Source organism: Hippocampus comes, unplaced genomic scaffold (genome assembly GCF_001891065.2).
Source record: "Hippocampus comes isolate QL1 unplaced genomic scaffold, H_comes_QL1_v1.1 scaffold282, whole genome shotgun sequence".
Taxonomy (NCBI): Eukaryota; Metazoa; Chordata; class Actinopteri; order Syngnathiformes; family Syngnathidae; genus Hippocampus; species Hippocampus comes.
Window position 1 is genome coordinate 629,250 of NW_017806073.1, and position 9,303 is coordinate 638,552.

Consider the following 9,303-nt stretch of genomic DNA (forward strand, 5'->3'; position numbering starts at 1 on the left):
AGAGAGAGAGAGAGAGAGAGAGAGATCTCACCAAAAGGTGCAAGAAATGGCAAAGGGAAGTTGTTAAATTAAAAATGAGTTGGGTGAGGTGATTAACTTCTTCCTATACTTGTGTGACAGTTAAAAATGTTAAATGTAACTTTATACTTGTCTGTATGGTTCATAAAGATTTTTGTGATGGCTACAGTTTGAGCCTGGAGCTAATTCATTCACTATAAGAAAGATTGTTTTAAAATTTGAACAAGTTGAAAGTCAACCACATCACGGAGACGGTATCATGTTTCACTCTAATGACCCTATTTTTGTGCCCGGCACCAATCTAGTACAAATCACTGTACATATTGGTGTGATGGAGTTTTCTTTTTTTTTTTATATTTTCTTCGACTTGCACAGGTGGAGGAGGAAGTTTGGATGGATGGAGCACACACACAGTACTTGGCATTGTGGAAGTAGAAATCGACATAGCTGCGGCCTGTGACAGATTGACACATTCATACATTTAGCGTTTATCCAAGTAAACTGCAAGATTCCCCTTTGTGAAGGATGTAGTCGGCTACGCATGTGACATGGACCATTGGAGACTGCTTTGAACCCCCAATCATGTGGCTGTGTGTGACCCCCCTGACCCTCCCATCACCACCAATAGTTGACTGTTCAAATATTTTTAAAATATCAATGACAATAATTCACTCAATGAACAATGTTTGTCATATTCATTCATGAAATACAATAACATCAGCCACGCATGCGTATAATCTGTCTTCCTGCGCCTCGTTTAAATCCACCAAAATTGTGTCAAACCAACTGCGCCACAAATTAGATCTGCTTTTAGCTAGGCTAAAGTCGAGTCTAGTTTTGGTTATCAAATTGCCAGATTCACCAGGAGCAAGCAAAGGAAAATGCCAGAACACCTGTCAAGTCATTGGAAGGTCTACTAAATTCACTAGCACACTCAACTAGACTTGTCTCGGCACGAAAAAGATGCACCCGTTTTTAAGCCAAGGGCGGTCTACTTTCTCTCATCAGCTCTGCGCCAGCTCTGTCCGCCGAAATGCCCAGCGAAGTGTAACATATCCGCAAACATGATATATTATTCTTGGCCCAGCACGAAGGTAAAGATGCAGCTGTTTTGACATTGAATTCACGGGGCACCAGCCCATCAAAATAGAGCTCCCATGTTTACTGATGGTTCAAAGCCTTTCACTTTTCTCTAAAATTAAATGATGACTGAATATTAATATCAAGAAATCCTTCATTTATTCATGATATCTTGAGCCTCTGTCAGCTCACTATTAGTGGAGTGCCCACTGAACATAGTGCCGGTCAATAGCAGAGGGTTGTTTGAATGGGCTCTTGGAGTGGGAATTTATCTCATGCCAGCTGCACAAAAGTCAGCCATGTGAACCATTTCACTGGCCCAGTAATATTCTCTCCACTTCAAACTAAACATTGGGTTTTCTTGCAGTATGTTGTTAGCCTGTCCTTGGTTTTGACTTGGAAGTGTGACTGGCCCTACCCAAGGACCGCATGTATGCCTACCTGGATACTCTCTTCTCAACTCACTCTGGAACCCTCATATGTGGAATTGGGAGCAGAAAATTGCCTTCAGATGAACATTGCGTTGTACTACAGCATCTTGTAAATGGGGGAAGTGTGGAACCTTTCTTTCACACATGATGTGAGTGAATCCAAAGTCAACTAGGTTGGTGAACTGCAAAACAAACAAGCAAGTGGATAACAAACGGAAAAATAGGCTCCCCAGTTGATGGGGCATAAAAGTCAAAGTCTTGTATGGGGCCAATAGTGTGACATTTTCGAAAATGATTGAGCCGTATATGAGTTCATTCTTCTCTTTAGTATGATCGGTGAGGTTGTTCCCATCCTGTAAACTGGTCATTCGTCATGCAGTATGGCCGAAATATGACTCGAGGCGGTTGGCATATACTATATATCTCCAGGATCAGGTTGACAGTTGAGACTACCTGCAGACCGGCTACACGCAAGAGTGGCCTCTGTCTCTAATTAGCTCATGCCTCATATTATTTCTTTCTTGTGTGCATGTCAACAGCTTTTAGGGCTGCTGTTTTGCTGAGCGAGGAGAGAGTGGGCAACAGCTGGGAGCACGCTCAACAGATGGCGAAATACGGAGCAGTCAAAAGCTGAAACAATGTTCTGCATCCAAGTATGTACTGTATATGCGTGTGTGTGTGCGTGTGTGTGTGTGTGTGTGTGTGTGTGTGTGTGTGTGTGTGTGTGTGTGTGTGTGTGCCTGTGTGCGTGTTAGCTTTGAGAGTGTTTATGTGTTGAGGTACTTTTGCAGAGCTTAAGCGGCCATGGGAAAACAGGGAGAGGGGCCAGGGGAGTCCAGGGTGAAGTGGGTGTTTGGGCTGAGAGGAAGTTTGGGAGTGTGTGCGGAAAGTGAAAGTCCCTTTGGGGAGCATGTGGAGTGGAGAGAGGCAGAGGGAAGGAACGCATGTTTCACAGGCAGACACTGCGTGGTGTTAAGCGCCTCACTCTTCGCTTGTAAATACTCTTGACAGATTCACCAGCTTTGGCACTTGAAACAATTCCTCGTTAGTGAATTGATGGTTCATTTAATGAGAATCCCAAACACTGCATGAGCTCATTCACTATGCATCCTTTTATTGTTTGACTTGTACTTTGTACTTTTACCACAAGGACATCATAAATGTCAAGGTGCGCCTGAACTGTGTGATTGATTTCAAACATGTTGACCCGAAGTCAAACGTCCCATCCATAACAATCCTGTCCATCAACTTTTTGAAACTAGCTGGTGCAGTGCACACCGTAAATCATCATCCTAAATCAGGTTTAGGATGACTGTTTTTCATATGTAATATCTTTTTCTTTCTATTTCCTGTGGTGCAATGTTTATACTTTATGATGTGGTACTTCTGGACAGAGTCAGACATTAGAAAGCAGTTTTCATATTCACATTCTCCTGGAAACCGAATTTTTGTGGGGTGAATTGACAAACATTTACACCGTCACCGACAAAAAAGGAATTTGAAACCTTCAGTGAAAACTGACTCAAGCTGTGTGTGTGCAGGACTGAAACCAGTGAAAACAAATGACTGACATCGTACTTTGGACATCTGCCCCATCCAATACCCAAGGGATCCGACCAAAAATGTGAAGAAAAAAACAAAAACAAATTCAAAGCTCAGCATTTTTACATGTCATGAAAACTGACCAGAACAGACGTCAACTGGCTATAGAGTATCAAAGGTATTTTGCAAACTGTTGTCTTAGGTGAATACAAAACAATACAATACAACACATCTTTATTTATATCGCAACGCTTTATATCCAATATCATCCATCAAAATGACTTGTTATTGACCGAGTGCTTTGATTTTTGGTGCAAAATAATTTGACCTTTTGATCATCAAGCAAACTGCTCACATTAAGACACTTTTTTGGGGGAGACCAATTATTCCTGAAAGGTAAGGTTAAGAAAGGGAAGGAAAGACTTTCACTGAGAACCTTGTGCATAGATGAGTAGATGGTGGATATGCATTGCAAGTATTCATTAAATTTTGATGCATGTGCAAAAAGCAAATGATGTGAGGGGAATGGATTTTTCCTCTCAGCCATCAGTCTCTCCCTTGCTACAGAATCCAAATTGTTTAGTCTCATTCAAGCTGTTTATCTTACATTAGTTGCAAATAGTGATTGCTTATTTGATAACCCTCTTTGAGACTTGGCGCCTCTGTTTCAGTTATCTTCATGATTTGACTTTCATTATTGGACATGTAGCTAAATAAAAAAGATATTGGTTCTCTTCTTTGACAGGTATTATCCCGGCCAGCTTGTAGTTCTATACATCGGTAGTTCAGAGGAGAATACAAGGCTGTGTGCAACCAACATTTGACAGGGCTACTAGCACTTAACAATTTCTGTAGTCACATTTATGACTCTGGGAAAAGCACCAAGTTCTTTGTCCATGTGTGTCAAACACATAATTCATTCTATTCGGACAAATGTGAAATGCAATTTCTCAATACTAAACAAAAATGAGTTGCATTACGATACTTGGGAAGGAGTTTCGGAAGTAGATGGGGTCCCAGTGCAATCACAGCATATCTGTTAGAGGAGACTTTGCAGGTGCTGACTGATGTCATATAAACTCTGCAATTAGTTCAGTAAAGTCATTTATCTCCTTCAGCCCGAGCTGAAAAAAAAAATTCACACCATCTTGCTGGTGCTTCTTCTGCACTTAAAGAGGGACTAAAATATTTCACATGGTTCCTCTAACCCTGTTTCAGGTCAACCCCTGCAGGAGAAAGGCCTCTCTGCAGGGTCAATATTGTTCATGTGGTCCTCAAGAAGTAATATAACTTGATGAATGACATTGGTGTGATACACCATTAAGGGAGATGTGACATGTGTTACAACACCACTTTGAAGCATGAAAAATGACCACGATCATCTTCTGCAAAACCTCGACAGAGTATGAGTAACAAAAGCTTGAGCGTTTTAGTGCTCAGTGTGTTTTTCAGAATGTTTTCCCTTCCTGTAAAACCATTAATTCTTGCACAACTTTCCGATTCCACCTCCATATGATGGGCCAGATGGAGTTGAACGAACACTCTTGATGTTTAAAATGGAGTTTGGCACTGTGAAATTCCGAGAGACGAGGTGTGGGGGGAGACATCCCGTGTTTCCCTCGCTAATGCCAGGTTCTACTTTGGTTGGTGTGAATGTTTTGCTCATGTTTATTGGCTAGTTGCAAGGTCTCTGGGAGAGAAATTATCTGGAGCACTCTTGATTGGTGATAGAATAACAATATTTGCAATAACACGTTTTTGTGTACAGTTTCTTCTTTTTCGGAAATTCTGATTCGATCACCCAGGATGCATCACGTATTTCTGACAGTTTACAGGGACTTCGATGTTTGCAAAAATGTGAAATAAAGTCTCCTTTTATTATCCGAGTATCCCAATGATTAGATTCAATCTTTGCTTTTGCTCCAACCCCTCTTTGACGCACCATCTACAGGATTGGCCTGGTTTCAACAGTGTTTGAACAGAATATAAAAGGAAGAAGATTAATAAGTATGACCGTTCTTTCCCAAATCGAGAAGTGACCTAAGTCTTTGCTCTTTTATGTCCATATAACACTGCCGGCAGTCTGGGCAGCATACACAAATGAAGTCAAGATGATGAAGTCTGCTCAGGCAGTCTCACCAAAGTTGGCTGGAACCTTGATAGCAAACACATGACGGTGGCCAGGATTGTCCATCTGTGACGAGAGTCGGGCTCTTAAAACGTGCGTTTCGCGAACAGGTGGCACAGCTTTGCTCTAGTGTAAAGTTAGGCAACAAGACAGAACGTCTCCGTTATTTTTGCCCCGCAGTGGGGCAGCTGAAGCAAAGTATGAGCCTGAACTAACCTTGATGTACAAAGAGGAAAATGCTGCTGTTAAATGAAACGCACAATAAGTTATAGGAGTATGTCCACAGTGTCAATCTTTTTTGTTTTGTCGGGTATTCATAGGTGTTTGGAAAATCCTTTCAACTGAATGAAGCATATGTGCTACTTGGCCAGAGCTAAACAGCAAACAGATGAAGTTAGTGACTGTATAGTGAACATAATGAATCATTTAAAGGCAGAGGAGTCTGCTGTTCCACTACAAAGTCAGTGTAAAACAAGAGAGGACTGTTGACTGGCACAAAGGCACAGAAAACAAAAAGATGTTGCAGTTGTGCTAAAAGTACCAGTTTCCCAAGTCACTGGCATGTAATAAGTAAGGATGATAGCACAGTGACAATTCTTAATTGACAATGCCGATGTGTTTCATTGTCAGTAACAATGTTTCATTGCAGTCAATAACCCCTTTTAAATCCGACTATTGGCAGTATGGGCGGTTTAAAAACCCAAATGAGACTCATGGGTTAAGCCTTTTCTAACCTGAATATTGGGTCATGCAAATCGGATCGGGTTACCTCTTGTCGAAGTGTGTGTTCTCCGCATGCTCTTGTTCTATCCGCAAGGAATCTTGATCTCTGTGGTGCAGGAAGTACTTGTAAGCATGTCATCCTTGCCATAGCGAGCCTAACTTGAATGTATTGATTGATTTCTCCGTGGTGTTTTTTTCCCTGTATCTGCGGCCAAAATGACACAGTGTGTATACAGAAAGACATATAAGTGCATATAAGGCCATATAGCTGGTGCATAACTCGCCTCAAATACACAAGCAGAGATAAACAAGCTCAGAAACGCAGCACAAATGCACATTTTTGGAGCGAGGAGGAAACCGGCTGCTTTTGTCCTTTGGTGAGCAACACGAATATAATGTGTTTTATTGACAATAAGTAGTAACAAGCAGAAATGACGTAACTTGTGTCACAACAACCGTGCACTATCATTCAAAGCAGGCTATTGAAACGCGGGAGTAATTTTGTTCGACCATTCATGTAAACGGGTTATTCCGAATGTTTCACAAATCTGAATTTTGACCTGAACCTGAATATTGACTGCATGTCATATTTCATGAGAAGAATAGTGAGCTTTTTGGTCTTGCTAATTGCAGCGTGTCTACTGGTGGCTCTGTCCTACATTCAACGGGGTGGCGAACAGTTCAATGCAATAATAATAATAAAAATATTGAAATAAATGAATAATCTAGACACCTTTTTATCGACGGTATATATACCAGTCATCCTTCCACAAACTTTCACAGAAATCTGTTGTAGTCGTTGATGTTTTTGCAAACTGCTAACAAAAAAAAAGTTTTTTATGTTACAAATATTTGTCAGTTTTGAATGACATTGCCAGGAAGTTTTATTTCATAAGACTGTACAAATATGGGCATTGCCTCGTTGATAGTATGCAGTGATAAAGAATTGCTCTACAAAAGAAAATACCAATGCTCTGTGAGTTTTATTTAATAACGGGCCTTGTGATAGTGTGTGGGGTCCCTTTTACTGCAAGAAACATAATCCTGTTATAAACCTGAAATCAAAAGCAACTGAGACAGAGACAGACCTGAGGTCAACAGTGAGACTTCCAGACAGTTTTAAGCTGACTGCACCCTTGAACTCAATGGAAACCCAAACAGTGAACTTGCCAAGACAATAGTTATGTCAACTGTTATTATATAATGAAGGTGACCTAAGAAATGTCTCCAAAATATCGTAATCTGTCGAGTTTATTTGAAAAAAAGGGGAAAAAATGTATCAGAGTGGATCATTGGCTTGTTGCTAAACAAAGCTGAATGAAATCACCAACATGAAACTCAAAACAAAAATGCAATCCGCTAAAATATTTGTGATGACCCGTTGGTCCCATATTTTTTAAAATACCCAGCCAGAATACACCTTCCAAATTTATCTGAAACAAAAATCTGACAATAAAAGTCAGCCATTCATTCACCAGAAATTTGCAGAGTTAGTCAAAGACATACGGGCACACTCCTATGCTTAAAAGAAAAGAAGGGGTAGGAAATGATGTAGCCCTTAAATGACAAACATGAATCGTGAAGTGTCTGCTGGGTGAGTCGCACACTCACTCCATGTAGAACGCACAAAAAAAAAAAACAAAAAAAAAAGTTTAACATGACGATGTTTTTTTAGCAGGGTTGTTTCATGGGGGAAAACATGACTTCATCTTTCTCTTCTGCCAATTCATGCGCGCTCTGCAAAATCTCTTTGTGAGTCATATGTATGGATATTGGTTGTGAGCTGTGCAGGAATGCCTTCGAAAAACCTGCCGCTATTGCTCTGCATTTACTCTTTACACCCCTGAGGCAAGGACACTTGCCTTGATCTTGTCCTTTCACAAATCTACATCCGTGGAAGTCAATTGTTAGTGCTGAGTTATGTGACAAATACTGGCAGCAAGAGAAGAGAAAAAGGCTAAACTGAGTTTGAAACAATTTGATTCAAGAAATGTTCGTGTCACTAAAGCAACCACACTACATGGACAAAGTATTGTGACACAGCGTTCATTCAGTTGATCCAAAGTGTTGGGCAATACCACTTAACACAATTCCCAAGGCATGCCGTCACCTTGACAGAAGGCGCGTCAGTCCGTCGCTGTTTGAAAATAACAAAACATGGAAATGTTATTTAATTGTTGCTCTGATCAGTCAAAGCATGTTTTAATGTTTATTTTGGTGGTTTCATGTGCCATACTGTCACATAATGACTTAAATGTGGCTTTTTAGCATTTTAATTTAAATAGGGTTTGTGGTTTTGAAATAGAAAATGAAAGGAAAAAAATGGAAACGAAGAAGTCCCACATTTTGTCGAACAGCATATGAATGCCTACACAATACATTTCTGAGCTGGGTCAAAAACGTAATGGAAAAACCTAATAACTGACTGAGTCAGGAATATAAAGACAGGTAGTTAATCAGGCAAAAAATTATCCATTCATCCATCCGTTTTCTCCACTTATGGGGGCAGCGGATTTCGCAGGGAAGACCAGACTTCCCTCTCTACAGCAACTTCGTCCAGCACTTCCAGGGAGGGGAATCCCAGGGCATTCCTGGGCCACTAGTCTCGCGCAGTCTTGTCTAACTATGCGCATGGATAGAGTTTTCTTTCTTTTAGTATTTTGGTATATTTTGGATCTGGTAGACTTGGTTGGTAGGGGGTGTTTACATCATTGTGCTGTAATGTCCCAGTCTAGGAGAACCTTGGACAAAACTTGCATAGGTGCCCCAACAGTCTTCCCATTCCCAGAAAGGGCAGCAACACCAGTAACTTAATTGATTTCTTAAGGAGCAGTTTCATTCTCTTAAGAGAGAAAGGCCAACATAACAAACAAAACACTCGAGGTAAATAAATGACAAAACTCTAACCTCCAATAACTCAAAAACAGGAAAAAAAGAGGCAAAGCAAAAAAGCTTCTCCCAACTACTTCTGCTCTGCTTGACTATTTACAGGTGTTAAGGTTGTGTTAAGGCTTCCGAGAAATGCCAACAAAGTTTACAGAAAGCGCAAAACGACCTGATTACGATGGGAAAGCAGTTCACAAGACCATACACAACCAAGCAATTCGCTGATGATTTCTGGTGATGGAAAGGCTAGAGAGGAGACAGAGTGCAGGGGGCAAGCTGCTCAAATCGGTCAGGGGAACCACACCTTGACCAATCATCTGGCAGCAATCAGGTGAGGCTGACCGTGCCCCCCCTCATCCTAAGTCACTCAATCAAAACACAAGGGGACATTGAAGCACAACATATACAAAATAAATCCACAGGGTCAAAATAGTGCACCGCCGTGAAAAGCACCCAACTTGCAGCAGTTGCCCCCGTTTCCAAAGAGCACATGGT